Source organism: Dasypus novemcinctus, chromosome 22, assembly GCF_030445035.2.
Source record: "Dasypus novemcinctus isolate mDasNov1 chromosome 22, mDasNov1.1.hap2, whole genome shotgun sequence".
Classification (NCBI taxonomy): domain Eukaryota; kingdom Metazoa; phylum Chordata; class Mammalia; order Cingulata; family Dasypodidae; genus Dasypus; species Dasypus novemcinctus.
The window spans coordinates 11,010,320-11,032,408 of record NC_080694.1 but is presented as its reverse complement, the minus strand read 5'-3'; the positions used below and the strand labels follow the sequence as shown (position 1 = coordinate 11,032,408).

General features: G+C 41.2%; 1 pseudogene; it reads left to right on the top strand.

The window, feature by feature from the left end:
• The first annotated feature begins 11,149 nt into the window (after positions 1-11,149).
• On the top strand, positions 11,150-14,519 carry LOC101419398 (E3 ubiquitin-protein ligase Mdm2-like; annotated as a pseudogene).
• The last annotated feature ends 7,570 nt before the right edge of the window (positions 14,520-22,089 follow it).

The following is a 22,089-nucleotide window of genomic DNA, read 5'->3' as shown; positions in this document are numbered from 1 at the left end:
AAGACCAGGAGATAATGGAATATTAGCAACCAAGACAAAAAGAAAAAAGAAAAAAACATAAATGCCGAGGGCTAGGATAATCAAAGACCTCAGATGGACCTCAGGGTGGGGTGGATTCAGGGATGGGAAGTCTGTGATATTACAGACTCAAGGTGTGTGAGTCTCTGGGCACCAGGGTTTAGGGGACACAGACCTGGGAACCATGCATCCAGTTAACAGGGGGTCTGGGAGCACTGCAGTGCAACAGAGCCTTCAGGGATCCCTGCAGCTGGGCACCAGTCCTAGGGGGAGGGGTCCCACTCACAAACTCTGACCTCTGTGTCAGAAACCCAAAATTCCACCTCTCACAAGAATCTCTTCTGTCACTGTCTCACCAAATTGACATCCAGACACCTGCCCTGCAAGCCCCCGAAACAGCCTGCTGGGGGCGCTGCTGCACTACAAAGAGTTCAGGTACTGCTGCAGATGGGGTGTCAGCCCTAGTTGGAAGGTTTCCTCCTAGAACTTCTGACCTCCGTGCCAGAAACTGAAAGTCCCACCTCTTGCAAGAATCTCTTCTGTCACTGTCTCACCAAATTGACATCCAGGCTCCTCCTGCCCTGCAAGCCCCCAAAACAGCCCACTCAGGGTTAGGGAACACCCCACACAACAAAGATCCCAGGGACCACCATGGCCTGGCCACCAGCCCTAGGGGGAGGGGCTACAGCCAGAACCTCTGACCTCCAAGTCAGAAATCCAAAATTCCACCTCTCTCAAGAATCTCCTCTGTCACTGTCTCACCAAATCGACTTCCAGACACCTCCCACCCTGCAAGCCCCCAAAACAACCCACTCAGGGCTTGGGAACTCCCCAGCACAGCAAAGCCTCCAGGAATCACTGCTGCTGGGCCACCAGCTCCAGGGGGAAGGGTTCCGCGCACAACCCCGACCTCCATGAAAGAGACCCAAAATTCTACCTCTTACAAGAATCTCCTCTGTCATTGTCCCACCAAATCAACGTACAGACACCTCCTGCCCTGCAAACATGCAAAAACAGCTCAGTCCAGCAGGACTCCATCCCCTACACAGCTACTTCTTTGCAGGAGAGATTATAAGGTGCACTCACTCAGATGCCATCTTGCCTCCTACCCACAACTATCTTTTTAATATAGGATAAAGCATCTGCCATATCTGAAAAGATTCCAGGTGCTGATGTTGGGGCAGCATAATTGGTGGCTCAACAGGTGCATTAAGTTGAACTGGATATAAGCTAGGATAAGCACCTGGATGATTTATGCAGACTGGATATTTCATTAGAGTAGACAGTTATTTTCTTAACTATAAAAGGGTTAGTACTAGGATTAGGCATAAAGCCAGGAGACTCTCCTCTGCCTTTTGGCTCAGAATTTCTGTCTTTCAAATGGCCCTCCACTTTCTGTTTGTCTATGGGTTTTGAAAATATAGTCATTTCTTCTTTGTCATCTTCCTCTGATTGTAAAGGATCTATGGTGGCAGTAATTTGCTGGCACAAAGCTCACACAGATAAAAGGAATGGATTCCCCTCTTTGATATGCTCTCTGTAAAGCTTTCATTACACATCTCCACTGTTTCAAATTTAAAACATTATGCCCTGAGGCTGAAACCAACCACAATGCTTTTGTATTAAAGCAAACAATTCAATTAATTCACAACTTTTTACTGGCACCCCACTAGCTTTCAACAAAGTTCTTAATACTTGCAAATATTCTTCCACGCTTTCCGTTTGAATACCCATTACCCTGACGACTTCATGGAAATGTTACTTACCTAAAAGAAGACTTGAGTCACACTGCTTTGGACGTCATTCACGACCCTCCTAGGAGTCCTTTCCATGGGTCCCAATACCGTTTTGGAAGACTCACTTCTTTGGGCCCTGCATTGGGCACCATTGTTGGAGATTTGGGCCTGAAGGTATTGGGAATGAAAGAAAGAGAAAAAGAATAATGAAAGAAAGAGGAAGAAAGAGAGAGAGCTGGGATCAGGGGGACTGTAAGTAGAGACTCATCAGACTACTTTATTTTTTACAAGGGGCTCTATATATACCCCAGTCTACATGAGAACAAGCAGCAACATGCAGTTAACTATCAGCATTACTCATAGTCTAAGGAATTAAAAAAAATCTTATCTCAAGGTACAAAGTCTAAGGGTTCAATTTACTACAAAAGGTATGTGCTCATCTTTTCTTTCAGCCTTTAACAGCTTCCTCCTATTTACTGGGAACTCTTTATTACCACATTCCTTAGGTTGCAAGCATAGCCATGGAAACAGCATGTCTGTCCTTGTGAGACCACTGTGCCTCAGTTTCCAACAGGAAAAAAGCTATAGAATATTCCAGCCTGTAATTAGATGCAGTAGTTGTGCCATATTCAGCCATGAAAGGATAGTAGCTGCGGCTGCAACATTACATGAGGTGTCAGCTGACTTGGGCAGGGGGCATACTTTTTAGTTAATAGAGCCCATGATTTGCTGGTTGCTAATCTCAAGAAAAACCCAGCATATGTCAACTCATAGACTGACCTTTTTTGAAATCATACTGCTCTCTCCTTAAAATATCCAAATCCTCTACTGTGATACCTTAAATCCAGTACTCTGTTGCTCATGCCTGAAAAAGATGATTCTTAAGATTGTGAGGTTCCTGTTTCTCAATTATTATCCCCAGGACCAGATTTACCAAAAATTAAGCAAAACAAAACAAAACACACACAAACAAAACAAAACAAACAACAACATTAAAATCCTTGATAGACCTGCCTTAGATCATATTTTTAGATGTGTCTTACCATAAAACAGAAACAGATAATTATGAGGCAGACTATGAAGTAACCACTACGGTAGAAGCAATTACTGGTCAACAAGCCCCTGGCCTCACCATGCCCTAGCGAGCTGTGGTAAAACTTTTAAATAGAGGCAGTCATTTAGCTAAAAGAAAATCACAATATTTATACTGATCATAGATATGTGTTTGGAGTAATTCATGATTTTGGAAGTTTATGAAAACAAATGGACTTCCAAAAGTCATTAGGAACCAAATAAAAAATGGTAAATATCTGAAATAATAGATGTATTTCTATCACCTAAGGAAAAAGTAAAACAAAGAAAAAATGCTGTGATAAAAATGGAAGCCCACACTCACAAAACTTAGAAGAAAAATGCCAACCTAGCAGCTCAACAATATGTGGAGACAACAAAACATTTTCCTTGTATAATGTCCCTCATAAGCCCTCTCCAAATGAGTTAGCTCACAGTTAGGAAAGTGTTTCTGTATTTGAAAAAGAAAAATAGAATCGGTAGGGTCACCAATTAAATTCTGGGGATAGAATCTAGGAAGTGCTGGCTAGTGCCCTGTTTGCCCTCGAGTCCCTAGAAGTAACTACATGGGAGCACTCCGTGAAATTACCCATTACAGAATGCAAAAAATGAAAAAGGACAAGGAAATATGTTGGTGGGCTGTCTTTGATAAGGTACTTTAAAAAATCTGTAACCAGATTCATACATGACAGGCTTGTAATCTAGGCAAAATTTATTAATGTATATATCTCCATAAACTTAACCTCCACAACTGGACTATTTGAACATCAGCTGAAGGGCTTTACCAGCCAGTTCTTTCAATGGATTATAATTATATATAGTTTATGGCTTACAAGTATTAAGAATGGGTTGAGGCATTCTCTTGTCAAAATAAGAATGCTTTAATTGTAGGGGGAAAAAAGAAAATGGTTTTCCAAAGCAGGGAGTACACTTTGAACTCTCAAGCAAGCTTCAAACTCACTTCACTGGAAAGGTTATTTTAAAAAGTATGTCAATAAACATTTGTGTAATCTAAGTATCTTTTTAAAAAAAAAAAAAAATATATATATATATATATATATATATATATATATTTAAAGTTTTTGTGAAGTAGTTCCCATCCAGCAAATCACCCATTGCCCATACCATCCAACACCCATGATAAGGTCGAATAAATCCATGAGGTATTTAAATTAAAGTTTAAATACTGACTCACTGGTGCTGTCTTGGACAAAACATTCCCTTTGGTCCTCATGGCCCTGAGGTCTATGCCATCAGGCAAACACCACTGATCCCACCAGAGGTAATTATAGGGCAGCCCATTATGGGGAACAGTTCACTAGAGAGGATCTGTAACAGTTTGACACTGGATGGATCCCAGAGAATCATGTCCTTGAAGCCAATCCATTCCTGTGGGAGTGGACCTATTGTAAATGGGACTTTTTGATTGGATTACTTCTGTAAGGCATGCCCCAGGGTGGGACTTAATCCTCTTACTAGAGTCCATATGGAAAGAGATAGACACATGTGCTCAGAGTGAAATGCTCAGAAGCTGAGAGACAAACCAGAAGCTGAAAGCAACAGAGTCCAGAGGAGAAAGCAGAGACTGACAGATGACACCATGTACCTTCCCATATGTCAGAAGAGTCCAGGATCACCCACAGAGAGCATTGCCAGAAGATGTCTTGATTTGGACTCTTCTCAGCTTCACAACTGTAAGCTTGCAAGTCAATAAACCCCCTTTCGAAAAGTCAACTCATTTGGGGAAATATTGTTTTCATCAGCCTTGGTTAACTAAAACAGGATCCAATATAGTGAAGTGAGTTTTTTTCAGGATTGTAGGAAATCAGTGGAATATTCTCAGGGATTTTTTTTTTAAGTTACTGAAGATTTACTGACCCTCTACCACCTAAAGACAACATCCCACCACTTGCAAACTGATGACATTATATTCTGGAAAAGAAAACAATGAAAAACCAATCTCTGACCTACTTGAAATAAACTTATCAGGTTTTAATAACTTCACATATAGCTGTCAAATTAGAAGGAAATGAGACTTGGGTATAACACATGCAGCTAAAACTGATGTCACTTCCAAGGTGGGTATATGATATGGTATATGATCCAAAATTAAAAGTAACCAAAATAATCGAGAAGCAGTGGACACTGTGTGTGTATCTGATGTGGACAGGTACTGCCAAGATCATGGAACAAGAACCCATTCAACCAAGTGTTTTGTAGGTTATGGTGAAGTTTTTTCAGTGATGAGGTACAAATACAGATACCCAGCAAGATTGCATGAAATGAGAGGTTCATAACATCAAAGAATCTGGAGGGGGAGAATGGAGAATCTTGGCATGGCAGGTCCCAGCTTACCTAACCTAGATTCCTGGGAGGGTTCATGGAGGGGCAGGTTGCAGCACATGTTTATTCCAGGCTCTTGTCTTTACTGTGACCCAGATGGGAAGGATCCAATGGATCCTGGGCCTGGCAGTTTCACAATATATTGTACAAAAAGCAGATGTGACTAAGGCCATGTGGAGAAGCTGAGAGCAGCTTCTTATCATCCAAGCCATATGGAAATTGATGCCTTGCAAATAAATTATGCAGCAGGAAAGAGCTGCAGTGGCAAGGGGGCAATTCAAAAGAAGTGGCAGAGGCTGATCATAGAAGCTGAGGTTAGCTCTTATCCATACCTGTGAAGGTGCAGGTGTTGCTAATTGTGGTTATGCCCAGGGAAGGGTTTACTCAAAATGACTCAAAATGACTAAGTCAGGACAAGGTGAAGATGTGTCAAAATAATTTTTTTTTATTTCATTACACCAAAATTCCCTTGTTTGACACCCTTGTGCTTTTTTCTATATTTACAATTTTGTTTTTATGCTTTTGTTATCTTCCTCAAAAGCCGATTTTCCATACTTTCTCTAGACATCAAGATAAAACCTTTAATTTAAATAACACTATTAGGAGCAGATATGGCTCAAGTGGTCGAGTGTCCACTTCTCACATTGGAGATCCTGGATTCAGTCATCTCATGCCTCCTAAAAAATTAAGAAAAACAAACAACAAGAAAAACAAAAGAAAAAATCAATTCAGGGAAGCCTATGTGGCTCAATGTTTGAGCTCCAGCTTCCCACATATGAGGTCTCTGGTTCAAACCCTGACCTTGGTACCTCAAACAGACAACAAAAACAACAACAAAAGTCCCAAGGGGACTGCATTTCATCAGTCCAACAGTGGTTTCCATGGACTAATATCCAGGTAACCCTTCCCAGGAGAACAAAAGGCAAGTCAGCAAAGCCAGCATCAGGTGGCCAAGGGTATTGGCTCTTCTAGGTTTGAATTTCCTAGTCTGAAAAGGCAGACTGTGGTCAGGACTCATTTTGTTTTCCTTAAAAAAAAAAACTTTGTCCTGAGAAAGGAAAAAAAAATCATACTTTCTCTCATTTTTTAAAAGCATCACTACATAAAATTATGGGTTTAAAAATAATAAAATTTGACATCCAAATAAAATAGTTTTTCTCCCAGGAATTTCTCAAACTCTTCTTGTGTCATATATGATGCTAACAAAAATAAAGTAGGTAATCTAAATTTCAGTTTCATGACAAAATGCATGTTTTTCCAAAACTGCACAGAAAGCTCACCTAAACCCTTGGGCCCTGAGAGAGTGGCCTTTAGGGAGAAAGCTGGGCACCCCGGCAGCCTCTGGGGCTGAGGTCCAGAAGCATAACCCCCTGTGAGCGGGGACTGGACCTTGAACACAGCAGAGAGGCCACAGGAGCCCAGAGGCTTGGTTGGAAATCTCAGTCTCCATTCAGCCATGCTCCATTTGGTGTTCTCTGCACAGACCAAAGGCACCTGCATCCACTGCATAAGGAGAGTGATTAAAGCACCTGGGGAAGTGGCTGCCTCCAGGGAGAAAACCAGGCTGGGGGAGCTCTCACTTACCTCCATGGAGCAGGGAAGAGCCTGAGGGCCATAGAGGACCACCTGCTCACAGGGCCTCTATTCTCTAAGCACTGAGCTTGAGCCCTTGCCAACCACATCCCTCCAGTATAAACCACTGGTCTCCTTCTGACTGCACTCACCACTGGGAAGGCATTACTACTGCCCATGTGCAGAGAATGGTTTGTCAGGTCAAATCCTCCAAAACTGCAGGTTCTCTGTGTGAAGGGGAGGTGGACAGGAGAGGAGTTACCCCTGAAGTAGCTGGCAGAGCAGCACACCAACCCCAGACCCCACTTGCAGGGTGTCACTGAGCCACAGATGTGTGTGCAGGTGGAAGTGATGGGGGAGAGGGTGCAGGACTCAGGTTCCCAGGAACCTCTTGCCTAAACAGAGGTCCACAGTGCCCCTGACATACAAAAGCCATGATCACCACAAAGCTCTCTGCATATTCAGTGCCCTAAGGTTCCCAGTCTTGTCATGACCCAGCCTCCCATTCAACCTCCCTATGTCAGTGACAAACAAAATAAGGGCTATTTATACAGGGTCATGAGCTCAGCAGTTTTAGAAGAGAAGACAGAAGCCCAGTGGCTGCAGAGAGCCTTCTAATGGACTTCTGTGTAGTTTAAATCACTCAGAAAGGAACAAGGCTATGTTTATTGCAGGCTGACAGGCAGGCTCATGCACTGGTGTCTCCCAACCACAGCCACAACTTTACCAACCTACTTAAATATGGCCCTTCTCTAAAAGTGTAAAGGGAAGAGACCACATTTCCCCAGAAAAAAAAAAGTTGGATGAACTGTCTTCAACCACACTCTTTAATTTCATCAGGAAAATTATTGAAGCTTTATAAGGAAGAACTTCAGTGTCCTTTTAGCTTGTTTCAAATTTCATGGAATGCCTTTATATTAGGTAATATAAGGCAGTAATTTTATATTTCCAGAACTTGATTTGAATATACTGTTGACTAAAAAACTAAACAAACAAACAATACCTAAATTTCTTCTAAGAAAATAAGTGAAAGCAAAAACACCCTATTTTTGGCACAGCTGATTATCTTTTTAAGTAGCTGTAATAAGATGTGAACAGCAGATACATGTTTCTCAAAGGACTATAGTTAATACTATGTACACTAGAACAGCACAATGAATATCAGAAATGCTGCTTATTTAAAATAGGCATGCTTGCTCTAAATACTTAATTAGCTGACTGAGAAACACCCAGGAAGGGAAAGTCCAGACACTGGGCTCCCAGATGTGGACTCAAATCCTGTGTCTGTCCTATGCAGTGTGATGGGTGAAGTGCTTAGACTCAGCTCTGGTTCCCCAGCAGCAACTCTTACCATGGACTGAAGGCTGGATGGCAGGTGTTCAGTGAGGGCCACTGCACTCAGGACAGCCACCAGTGCCTCCCGGCCACTGTGACCCTGAAGTTGAGGCTCAGTCAATGCCACAGCCATGCAAATGAAGGGCTGGAATTCATTCTGTGAATTTCCACTCTAAAAGCAAAGCACACTGGGGAGGAATGGAAGGGCTGGATGTGGTAGTTTTGTCCAAAGAGGAGCAGGCAGCAAGCCTGTCAAGGTGGCAGGTGATGAGGACACCACAGAACCTTCTCCCTCAGCAAACAGCTGCTACTGCTCTGAATAATGTAGGGTGGATGCGATCTCCAATGGGACATTCCTAATTTATAACAATTTAATGGGATATCTGACTTCCTTTATAGTCAGCTTGGCTGGACCTTGATCTACTCTGTAAAAAGAGAAAGACTCACATGCAAAAACATTCACCAAACCACCTGACAAAGCAAATGGTGTTGCACCCACCCTTCAAGGCAGATTTTTAATATTAGCTTTCCCTTCCCACCTTATAAGGCCCAATAAAAGTTCTCATGGTCACAAAGGCAATGATTTTATTCCAGTTCCTTTCCCCTGACTTGAGCTTCATGACAGTGTGGGGTCCAGATGCCACACTTGGTAGTGTCTGCACATCCTGCTTTAACCAGCAGCAGCTTCACCAGACTGGAGCCCAGCTTGTTATTTCTAATGCACATGAAATAGCTGATAAAGAATTTATGAGGAAACTATGACTGCAATAAGTTAAGCTCACATTTAAGTTTCTAAATGCCTGCTGTATGCATTTATTCTTAAAATTGAAAGCTTAAAGCTAAGGATGGACTGGTTTTCTTAAATACCAACTAAGACCTCATGCTAAGATAAGATAAGCTACCTGGAACAATTTTTCTTTCAATCAGTGGGGGGTTGACAAGGAGTATAGCAATAAACAGTCCTCAAACTAACCTCCAACTTTCTCTGTAATACCACATAGTTCTTGAAGCAGCACTCCTTAAATGGAGAAAATAGGTTGCAAACATTAAAAGAAAAATAACCCAATCTTTGATTTTGTGATATAAATGAAGCTATGTACCCTTTGCATCTTCTGTACAATTATAGAAATGTTTCAGACATACTTGTGGAGAGGGCAGCTAGTAAGTGGAATATGCCATGCAGTTGCCATGCATGTCTCTTCCCCCAAACAAAAATTTAATGACCAAATAAAATAAAGACAAGTGACACATCCAGTGTGTATGAGACATTATCATTTTCCTGAGGTTTCATTAAGGAAATATGGCATTTTTAGAAGACAAAAAGATCAAGGTTGAGGAATAAAGGATAGCTTTTGGTAAAATGAAGGAAATATATGAAAAGGAGAATGCAAAAGAACTTTAAAGAAAATAATCCTAACCCCCTGAAAAACAACAAGAAAACTTTCTTATTTCTCAGTAAAACATTGTTTTACATTACTTTCTCTGGATAATTAGAAAATTAAATGTTGTTTTCCTTATTGTACAGTAAAGAAATATGCACAAATATAATTGAACACTGAACACATTTCAGCAAGTGCTAAACTGCCCAGTGCTGCCCTAAGTTCATAGTAACTTAAAAATATTTAGACTTGGGCTGAGATTTGTGACAGAGATTACATACATTGCTAACATTATGGGGCAAAATAAATATTTTCTTTTAAAAAATGGTGCTTGAAAACAACCTTTTCTGATGTCTACATGATGCCTGTGGAATCAGTCCCTGACCCCCATGTTAGCACAAATCTGAAAAAAAGAACTTCAGAGGGAAGTTCTTGATGAAGCTACATTGTTATAAATGATGGCATATGCAGTCTATTATTTAGGTATCATATTGATAATGTATCATCTTATGTTGTGAACCTACATATATTGTGAATACCATGAGGGTCATATGAACAACTGAATATACTCAATTGGGGAAAATTGTCCATGTCACATAATTTAAACCCACAAGGTTGGTCAGCCAATTAGGGAAGTGGGCTGTTTTATCATTGACATGAGCTGGGAAGACACTGGTGTGCTGAGCCTGTACTGAGTCTGGCCATGGTACATTATACAGAACAGATGCGAGGATGACTGAGCAAGAAAGAGAATTGTCATTTCAGCACAAAAACAAAACCCAAACAAAAAATATCATGCTAGAAAGGAAGAGAAAACTTTTGCTACATAGTAATAGTATTAAAAGAGCCACAAGATTCCTTTTTAGAATCTTTTAGAATGGAGAAGGGTGTTTCACATGGGTGCTGACCAGACAAGGACCTGGTGACATATAAGTAGCACAGCCTTGGGCTGGGGAGGATGGCAGGGTGGAGGGTCACTGCCACCCTGAAGAGCTGGGTGGGAGCCCCAGGCTTCTCCCGGCTCTGGGCATTCATACAGACCATGTGTCAGCTTCAGGGGGACAGGCACATCCTCTTACCAGTCTAACCACACAGTAGTAAAACTGAGAAGCATTTTATTATCTGTAAGCAACTGCTTCATTTCTGGCTACATACAGGAGGATAGGCAAGATGTGTGTGTACATTTCCAAATGCTGCTTATTTTGTTTAAAAAGATAAGAGCATCTAAGAGCTTAAGTAAAACAGAAGAGCTCTAATCTTCTTCCCTTTTAGTTAGCAGAAACAACAAGCATGTCTCTCAAGGCATCAAAGCAGAATGTTCTGATCCATTTGGGGTCTCAAGAGGTTGGGGGGCCTCCACATTTAGCTTCCCAACCCCAGTGGCCTCCCACTATCAGGAGGACAGATGGGAAGAGGGGGGAGCATGGCTATTAGCAACCTTTGTTCCTTTTGTTTGGGGCTTGTGTTGCCCTGTGTGACTGGAAGGGGGGTGGAGCAAGAAGCTTAGCCTTTTTCTGGTCAGAACCTCTGACTCAGGTTCTGATGCTTTTGCCTCAAGGGATCTCCTACTCCCAAACTAACGTGTTGGAGTACAATAGTGGTGTGAAATTGACACGAAGGCTTTCATGTGCCCCATGAACAGAACTGGGGAGCCTCGAAAGATCCCACTGTAGGCAGGAAAACCCTGCATAGCAAATGTGCAATACCAACAATTATCTATCTACTGATATGCTATGAGCACCTCACAGATTCCTGTTTCAGAACCAGAGACCCTGGTTAGAACAAAACAATCATTACTGAAGTTGCTAAAGTCTATTGGTGCACAAAAAGACACACAATGAAAGACATTATATTTTATCTTGGTCACTATATTATGACCAAGTGATGAGAAACAACAATATATTGTGTATTGTTCAAATTAACTTCTAGGGAAGTTGTTTTTAGTGCCAAGCTCCTCTGTGAAAGAACATAGGAAAATGTCTACAGAAACTTGGTAGTAGTCAACCAGCAGGAACCATCAGATTCAGGTGCATCTCTAAGTGAAAACAGGTGTCACCTTCAAGATGGCAGCCATCAGGAAGCGGACTTGGCCCAGTGGATAGAGTGTCCATCTACCACATGGGAGGTCTGTAGTTCAAACCCCAGGCCTCCTTGACCCATGTGGAGTTGGCCCATGTGCAGCACTGATGTGCACAAGGAGTGCTGCCCCATGCAGGGGTGCCCCCCGTGTAGGGAAGCCCATGCACAAGGAGTGCACCCCATAAGGAGAGCCATCCAGCGTGAAAGAAAGTTCAGCCTGCCCAGTAATGGTGCCACATGCACATAGAGCGGACACGACAAGACGATGCAACAAAAAAGAGACAGATTCCCATGCTGCTGACAACAACAAAAGCAGACAAAGAACACACAGCAAATGGACACAGAGAACAAACAACTGGGGCAGGGGAGAGGGAAGGGGAGATAAATAAAATAAATCTTAAAAAAAAAAGATGGCAGCCATCAAAGGGACCCTGTGCAAGAGGTGTAGGAGGAGAAACCTTCATCCTCAAATTTGATTTTTAGACCTTCATCTAAAAGGAGAGTAATTAGTGAGACAGAAAATTCAGAAGACTTAGCTGGTGGACAATAGAGAAAACACGACAAATCTGCTAGCATTTACCTTTCCTCTGATGAAAGTCTTGCTCTATGTATAATAAGGAAGATATGGTGTAAAAGATTCTGTAGGAGTGAATCAATGGAGACTGTCGGATCTGGATCTTGATGCTGGTATAAGTGAACATTCTGGTGGTTGGTTGAATCAGGATTCAGTTTCAGATCAACTCAGTGTATAATTTGAAGTTGAATCTCTTGATTCAGAAGATTAGTGAAGAAGGACAAGAACTCTCATATGAAGATGATCAGGTTTATCAAGTTATTGTATATCAAGCAGGGGAGAGTGGTACAGACTCATCTGAAGAAGATCCTGAAATTTCCTTAGCTCTCTGTGGGAAATGTACTTCATGCAATGAAATGTATCCTCCCCTTGTGGAAATGCATTACAACAGATATGAGAATTGGCCTCCTGAAGATAAAGGAAATGATAAAGGGAAAATACCTGGGAAAGCCATACTAGAAAACTCAACACATGTAGAAGAGGGCTTTAATGTTCCTGATTTCAGGAAAATGACATAGAGGAAAATAATAAAATCACACAAGCCTCCCAATCCCAAGAAAATGAGGGCTATTCTCAGCCATTAACTTCTAGTAGCAACATTTATACCAGTCAAGAAGATGTCAGCCATCTGCCCTTTGGGATTTAAGCCCCTTCTCAAGTAGAAGCAGAGTGGGCTCACCATCCCGAAATCCTCAAGACTGGGGATTGAACAATGGACTAAAGTAGACCTAGTATTATTCTATTATAGACTTAATATTATTTTAGCAATGGAAGAACTTTTATCAGTGATGTAAAGGTGATGGCCACTAGAGGTTCTGAGGTGAGGGAGAGGGAAGAATAGGTATAATTATGGGGACATTTGGGACATTGGAATTGTCCTGCATGACATTGCAATGACAGGTATAGGCCATTACATTTGGTCATAACCTATAAAATTGGGTAAGGCAGAGTGGAAGCTATAATAGAAACTACAGTACATTGTTAATAACAATGCTTCAATATGTGTTCATCAATTGTAGCAAACTAATGAAAGATGTTGTTAATGTGGGAAAGTGTAGGAGGGTTAGGGTGAGGAGTTGGGGAATATGGGAATCCCCTATATTTTTTATTAAACATTTATATAATCTAAAGCTTCTTTAAAAAATAAAAAATTAAAGCTGTCAGAGAGTTTGAGAAGAATGAAACACAAGATAAAGAAAAATGCATGGAATCTAGTTTCCATCTTTGTGCCATTGAACCTTGTGACCTAAAATTGACTGTATCATCCATGACAAAAAAAGGACATCTTATGGCTTGTTTTACATGTTCAAAAAAGCTTAAAAAAAACAAAAAACAAAATGAGGCCTGCCCAATATGTAGGCAGCCAGTTCAAATGATTATGCTAACTTATTTCTCCTTAGTTGACTTGTTTGTAAGAGCAGAATTATATATTTCTAACTATGTAACCCTAAAAACTCAGACAGTATTTTGGCAACATTAAATTTATTTTTATGTTTTTATACATATTGAAGTGTAAAAGTATCTCAGTCCATGTAGAATTCTTCTCCTTAATGTAATTTACCTACTTGGGGAGGGGATGTGGTTTAGTGAATATTCATTTCATTTTAGGAAAATTTCACTTCTCTTTATAGTTCATATTTGGATTTTAATGTAATTTGAACTTGGCTATATAGCTGGTTATTTAATTCTGTCCTTCATATTTTAATTCATTTCCACATTCACTTAAATAAAAATATCTGATTTTTCAAAATATAAGTAGCGTATTCACATATAAGTTATTTAGTATCTTTCCTTTAAGGAAATAAATTTTGTGAGAAAGATTTATTATTTAAATTCTAGATACTCTTAAATCTTCTCATCCTTAGTTACTCTGCTCTTTCAGAGTCTCTTAAAATATTCTTTACAGGGAAGTGGACTTGGCCCACTGGCTAGGGTGTCTCTCTACCACATGGGAGGTCCACAGTTCAAACCCCAGGCCTCCTTGACCTGTGTGGAGCTGGCCCATGTGCTGTGCTGATGTGCACAAGAGTGCCATGACACACAGGGGTGTCCCCCATGTAGGGGAGCCCCATGTGCAAGGAGTGTGCCCCATAAGGAAAGCCACCCAGCATGAAAGAAAGTGCAGCCTGCCCAGGGATGGCTCCACACACATGGAGAGCTGATGCAACAAGATGATGCAACAAAAAGAAACACAGATTCCCATGCCACTGAAAACAGAAGCCGACAAAAACAAGAACACATAGCAAATGGACACAGAGAGCAAATGACTGGGGCGGGGGGGGTGGGGGGACAGGGGGCAGGAAGGGGAGAGAAAAAAATCTTTAAAAAATATTCTTTACAGATAAATAGAAATTGGTAGTTATATTCTTTGTTACTGAAGTAAAAAATGTGCCACTTGTTCTCCAGGTATAGGTGGTGATGATGTTGTCCATTGAGAGTCTTTCAGAAGAGCCAATACAACTGTTTTAAAGCTCTAGTAAAATGTGGAGTTGTCCTGGGCGGTCCAATGTGACATACATTTTCAGGGTTTGGTGGGAATTGTTTGTTTCTCTCAAGTGAAAAACAGTTTAATTCACTTTGAAGTGTCTTCTTAGACAGTGTTACACAGTCTCTTTTTTTTTTCTTTTATTTATTTATTTATTTATTTGTTTTTATTGACTTTGTAATAATATTACATTAAAAATATATATGTGAGGTCCCATTCAACCCCATCCCCCCACCCCCCCTCTCCCCCCCCCCCAACAACCCTCGTTCCCATCATCATGACACATCCATTGGATTTGGTAAGTACATCTTTGGGCACCTCTGCACCTCATAGACAATGGCTCACATCATGGCCCATACTCTCCTCCATTCCATCCAGTGGGCCCTGTGAGGATTTATAATGTCCGGTGATTACCTCTGAAGCACCATCCAGGGCAGCTCCATGTCCCAAAGACGCCTCCACCTCTCATCTCTTCCTGCCTTTCCCCATACCCATCGTCCACCATGTCCACTTTTCCCAATCCAATGCCACCTCTTCTATGTGGACATTGGATTGGTTGTGTCCATTGCACCTCTATGTCAAGAGGAGGCTCAGATTCCACATGGATGCTGGATGCAATCCTCCCATTTTCAGTTGTAATCACTCTAGGCTCCATGGTGTGGTGGTTGTCCTTCTTCAACTCCATCTTAGCTGAGTGTGGTAAGTCCAATAGATCAGATTGTAGGTGCTGGAGTATGTTGAGGCTCAGGACCTGGCTATCACATTGTCAGTCCAGAGATTCTTGCCTAGATATCAGACCTTTGCTTAAGACCAGTTTCAGAAACCAGTGAATGCAGAAAGTGTTATAGACTAGCGATATGGACCAGACTCAGACTCAAAAGTTCCAATTGAGAGCTTTATTAGCCTCGCGGCGACTGTCTCATCCTACACAGAGGGGAGAGCAGCCCCGAGTGATGGGGGAGTTTGCTTATATAGGCTTTTAGTTTCAGGGCAGGGGCAGTAGCTCAGCAAGCAAGCATGTGCAGAAGCAGGTGCTTGTGGTTAATCAAGCGCTGGGAATTCTATCAGGGGAGACAAGTTGTCAGGCAGTTCTTGTTATTTACAAGGGTCTGGGTCAGGTTGGCCTTTTGGCAGGGGCTGACGAGACTTTCTACAGGAGGAGGCCTTGAGATAAGGTTTTACAGTTGAGCAAGCTTGTTACAGAAGTGAAATATATGCGGTTAAGGGGCTGTGGAATTTTCCTCTCGGGTGGGGGTGGTCACAGGCTCCTACTTCTCCACAAAAGATTAATTCATAAATTAGTTAAAAGGAAGAACTGTTCATTTTTAAAAAAAATAGCTGGAAAGGTCAACATTTCTCTAAATTATTTAGAAAATATACATCACTTCCTTCAAGAATTACAGGGTCATGGGATTCTAATATTGCTGTCAAACTGCACAGATTAACTTATTGATTTATATATACATATGAGTCCTTCAGCGAAATAGTATGAATAAACAAACCTTTAGACAAGTGGAGTTGAGTTTTAATTTAAAGTTCCAGTGTTTTGCTTCTGGTTATGACAGGCTGAGGGCAATAAAATAAACTGAACTATGAGTTTAGAATAGAACTGAGGGACAATTTTAAACAGCAACATAGTGTGTCTGTTACTAGCAGTAGATTGTTATAGATAGACTTCATAAAAACAATAAACATCCACATATGACTTACCCATATACACGTATGTAAATATAAAACAAATGGCTGAAGGTATTGGTAATTAAGCCAAAGCTATTCTCAAATACAGTAAAGCTTAATTAATTTTTAATTTATGATACTTCCAACTAGAGCTAAACAGAATATATCCTTTCTAAGAAGAGTTAGTATAAATGAGATAATTTAATATACATTCAGAGTATATCTATGCAGTGATTATGCTGCTTACAATGCAAAACTCTGAGCAAATGGAATCTCATTCTAAATGCCTATGGATTATTAATGTGGTCTTGATTACCTAAATTTTAAAGCATGGTGTAAAATATTATTGATTGATTTACAAAGAAGCAACTTATTAAGTGATTTTAAAAATTTAAAAAACAATGCTATTAATCACTGCTACTTCTCTAAGGTTAGATCTGTCTCAACCCCAGTTATTTATAGGGTTTCTAGTATTATAAATTTAACTGATTGCTGGGTTTGCCAATATCTAGATGATAAAGATGGACCTAAAATAATGTTCCATTCATGCAAAAGTGATCATTGGTCAAAAAAAGAGGTAAGTGTTTAATAAAAAGATATTGTATCCTGTTAAAAATTAGTCAGCCCTTGTTACAGAGCAATAAGTTAAATGTATTTGGCATTGGAACACTTTATTTGAAGCTTTAACTAGCTTTTCACAACTTATAATTTGGTGACTATAAACTCTTCTTTATGCAAGAAAACTGTAATAAGACAGGGCCAAATTGGATATATACAAGACTGGTTGTATATATCGGTTGTATATAATCAATCAATCAGGTTAGATTCAGACAATAGAGATGGGACTCCCATATTCAAAGACAGCTTAAAAGTGACTCTGATAATGATACTTTTACTGACATAACAAAGAAAAGCACTAAATTAGATATTGATTCAATGATAAGTATCCCACTTGCATGTGTAATGCCTGCATTATCTCTTTACCCAATACAGATAAACTTATATAACATGATTTAGTCAATATTCAGGTTATATTTAAAATGGAAACTCAACATACTTAATTGGTAGTAATATACATGAATTGTTACATCATTTAAATAGGAATGCTTTCTTCTTTCTCAGACTAATGGACTCTTGTAAAATGGCAATGTGCTGATGCTTATATGACCACCTTAAAGGGTAAAAAAATACAAACAGAGAGACATTCAAGGTGGTTTTCTGGATCTAATCTTAACCTAATTTTAGATCATATTGGATTGCTTATTTTCCAAGTGGGAAAGTATATAAAACTTTTCTCCATGTTTGGTCAGGAAGATGTGTACTAGGTTATCTTGTTCCATGTATACCAAAGATATTTACACTAGCAAGGGAATTTCCAGGAAGATGGCAGATCATGGAGATTCAGGACTCACTTCTCTTCCAAAAGAGCTAGTGAAGAGTCAGAAACTGTCTGTAACAACTGTTCTGGAGCTCAGGAGGCCAAAGGAGCATTATACAGCATCCAGAGAATGGTGTATGGAAAAGGCTGAGAAATTGTGCAAAAAACTGTATGTACAACATTATGATTATAATAAAAGCCATTGATTATACACTTTGGATAGATCATAGTGTATGTGAATACATCTCAAAAAAACAACTTAATGAACTAATAAATAATTGTGCAAGAGTAGCCAGAAATAGGAACTATGTACAGCAGTGGAGTCATAGAGAGGTTGAGAGGTGAGGAATTTTCTTGTTTGTTTTTTATTATTACTGAAATAATAGAAATGCTCCAATAATGATTGAAGTGATGAATGCACAACTATGTGATCATACAAAATTTCACTGTTTTAATACTTTGTATGAATTGTAAGCTTTACTAATATGTATAAATAAAATTGACTTGTTAAAAAAGAACACAACACAGTCTAATTACAATTTTTATCAGGTTTAAAAAATACTGAGTAGCTCACTCTGCAGTGACAGCTGGCACCCATCCCCCATTCATGATATGGGCTATCTTAGGATCTGGTCCCTGGCTGGCTGTTGTGGGTGGAGAGGAACATGGAAGTCTACCCCGAGAATGGTGGGGTTGAGCATATCTTTTGATCAGCAAGTTTTGATTACTGAGTTCCAGTTCTGAGCTGCTGTTTTAGCTAACCCAGACAAGGACAGCCACTGCCATTGACTCAGCCCCACTGCTGACATGGAGGAAGGCAGTTAAGGCTTAAAGACACAATGCCTCCTTTGGGTTGCAGGGAACAGTTTTCTAAAGGATGCCATATTTTTGGCAGGCCAGGGATTCAAACTTCACCGAGTTGTGAAAAAGGCTTCTGGTGTCTTACCTGTACCTCTCTACAGGGCCCATTGGGGATTGTTTGAGCCCTTTTTGTGAGTCTCTGGTCCTCATTTGACTGGAAATACTGACTTCAGAAAGTCTTTTCTGAGGTGACCATCCTCCAAGATTTTGCATATCATGTAAAACAGCTAGAGGCAATGAAAAGAGTGTGTAAAAAAACTATAGAGACAAAAATAAACAACAAAAAGCAAACAAACAAAAAAAGAACAGATCAATATTCTTGGAGAAGGAACTAGGAAAGAATCTTTTTTCTTAGGGTGAAATAATTACACAAATAGTACAATCTTAAAAATTATACCAAATATCCAGGGCTTGAATGAGATGAAGAACTAGAAAATTTTGATCAATTAAATACGGCCAAGTCTAAGTGTCAGAGAAGAGTTTTAATATAAAGCCAATCAACAATAAAATACTAGACAAGAGAAAGAAACTGACCTTCATGCTGGGGTGCTTTGAAACTTCATGTGGAGCCCAGGAAAGGTCACATATTCTTGGAGCTAATTCATTCCTGTGGGCTGGAGAACTTGAATTGGATTCAATTTGGGGTCTTTGATTAGATTGCTTCAGTCAGTCTAGGGTGGGTATTGGTCCTCTTGCTGGAGTCCTTTATAAATGGAGGACTGAAAGCAGCAGATATAATATAGCCTGTGTACAAATCCAAACTTATTTTATATCCAAATATGCCTAGAAAGCCAATTGAGAAGTATAAACTCTGTAGGCTTTGGATATTCAGGGAGGATGTAAGCTGGAATGTGGGGGGTTTGTGCTAAATGCTGACTTGGAATGTGGGGGATATGCATTAATTCAAGCTTACCTGGGGGAAATAACCTATCCAATACTCAGATAAAACACTTGAAGAAACTAACAAAAAGTCTTTTTGCATACAAGCACCATTTGTCTCCCCACTCTTATTTCCTCTGCATAAAAGGGGCCCAAAAATTCTATTTGGGGCTTGGTCTTTATTAGGACAGGAGTCCGCTGAGTCTGGCTGGTCAAAATAAATCAACTTCCTTTTCAGAGTTCTCGTGTCCTGGCCTTCGACACCACATACACCTGACTTCTCTGCTACTACAATTCTGGGGCCTTGTCCAGGATTGCGCTGAGAAGATCAGAGGTAGCAACAATTGTTTGCCCCTTTCAGATGTCTCTGAGGAGGCCAGGAGGGCCCAGGTGAAACCCAGCCCTGGGTGCCCCTGAACTCCCCTTTTAGTCCAGAAAGAGGCTGTGGTCTTAACCAGAGCCCTCCTGGAAGAACCAGAGCACCAGTGGGTTTGAGAGACCCTGAGAATGAAGCAAGGAGCACCACACATCAGATGGGTAAGACCCCCAAGGATAGGAAAAGCCTAATTCTAAAATTAGGAGGGAGACTGATCAGCTCACTAAAAGGGGAGGCCCCAGTACTCCTGAGAATACAGGAGGAAGCTGCCTTCTCTCCAGGTCCAAGAAAAGGAAAGGGGGGTGGTTGTGTGTGTGTGATTGTGGCAACTGAGTGAGATGCATAAAATCACTTCTGCAGGGCAAGTGCAGAGTCCTGATGTGTGGTTTTGTGGTGACCTCATATGATCAAGGGCAGTCTGGTGGGGTCCCTGCAAAGAAACCCTCATCCAAGTCGGGGGCTTATACAGACCCACTAAAGTTAAGAGGTGCTGAAAGTTCCCGTGAGGGTTGCAGCTGGAGAGGGACTAAGTGTAAGGCTTGAATGACTGTTGTGTACCATCAGCACAGGTTGGAAACATGGGAAACACACAAAGTAGGATCCTGTTAGGTTGTATGCTGAAAAACTTCCCCCATGTATTCTGTGAAGATGTATACAGCATAAGGTACCAGCCAGGAAAGCTTAGGATGCTTTGTGAATTAGAATGGCCAACTTTCAGCATGGGCTGGCCCCAGGATGGCATTTTAGATTCCTGGATCATACATAAAGTCCATGATGCAATAACTGGAAACCCAGAACACCCAGACCAATTCCCCTACATTGATGCTTGGGAAAACACTGTGAGCCAAAATGCACCTTGGTTAGGGTAGTGCATGACTAAGGAAGCTAGAATTTGCCTAATACAGAAACCAAGGAGTGCTGTCCCAGGGACCAGACCAAATAATCACTGTGCAAAGGGCCCAGAGAAAGTGTGCCCCAAGCCCAGTGCCAATCTGCCCATTTTAGAAGGGCCATATGAACATGAGTTTCCACCACCTTATGTGATGACTCCTGTCCCAGCAGTACTAAGGAATGAAAGTGAGCTAGTCTCCCTAAGCAGTGCCCCATTGTCATCATCCACATGGGGAAGTGTGATGCCCATACCATCCCTGCTGCTGCTTTTATCACCATCAAAGAGGGCACCTATACCACCATCCCTGCAGTTGCTTTTATTAACATCTGCACCAGAGAGCCCTACGCCATCCCTGTAGCAGCTTTTACCATTTCCTCAATGGTCTTTTGCAGCTTCCACAATGGAAAATACAGATCAGCTGCTTTTACAGCCCATTGTCCCTGGCAATGCAGCTGCAGTGCTGCCAGTCAGTCAGGGGGAGATGCTGAGGAGTGGCAACTCAAACCACGGGAAGCCCCAGGGGCAGAGGGAGCGGAGAGAAAGCCTGCCTTCCAGCTACCTCTCCATGAAGTCTGGACCCCAATTTTCTATGATGCACATGGCCAGATTTGGGGGGAACTGGACATTCCCATAATGGACCTTTCCCATAATGGACCTGGACATTCCCATAATGGACCTTTCCCATAATGGACCTTTTTAACTGGAAAAGCCACACCTCACCATTTTCAGAGAAGCCTCAAACCATGATGGACAATTTCCAGTCCATCTTACAGACCCACAAACCCACCTGGATTGACTGTAAACAACTTGTAATTACTTTATTAAACTTTGAAGAAAGAATGCGTGTCATGCAGGGAGCTCTAACCTGCCTTACAGAGCACCCACCTGAGGGAACTTTGGACAGTGACCAATATGCCCACTTGAAGTTCCCAGAAGAGGACCCCCTGTGGGATCCAAAGAGCACAACCAGGCTCAACTGACTAGAAACATTCCATAGGGCCTTGGTTGAATGATTCAGTGTGGGGAGCCACAAGACAGTAAATATGGCAAAAACTACTCAAATTCTACAGGTTCTGGATAAGAATCCAGCTCAATTCTATGAGAGGTTGTGTGACCTGTTTTGTGTATGCACACCCTTGAAACCCAGATGCTCCCGAGAGCCAAACAATGGTCAATGCAGTGTTCATTTCCAAATCACAAGCTGACACCCAAAGAAAGCTGCAGAAGTTGGATGGGTTTGCTGGAATGAATCTCTCTCAGCTCATGGAAGTAGCTACTAAAGTCTATGACAACAGTGATGTAGAAACAAGGAGGGAAGAAAGTCAGAAGATGAAGAAGAAGGCAGATCTTCTGACAGTGGCAATCATGGAAAAATCCATTCCTGTGTCAAGGAGAGTATACTGGGAAGCCCCTACCCTAAGGAGAGGGAAGGGC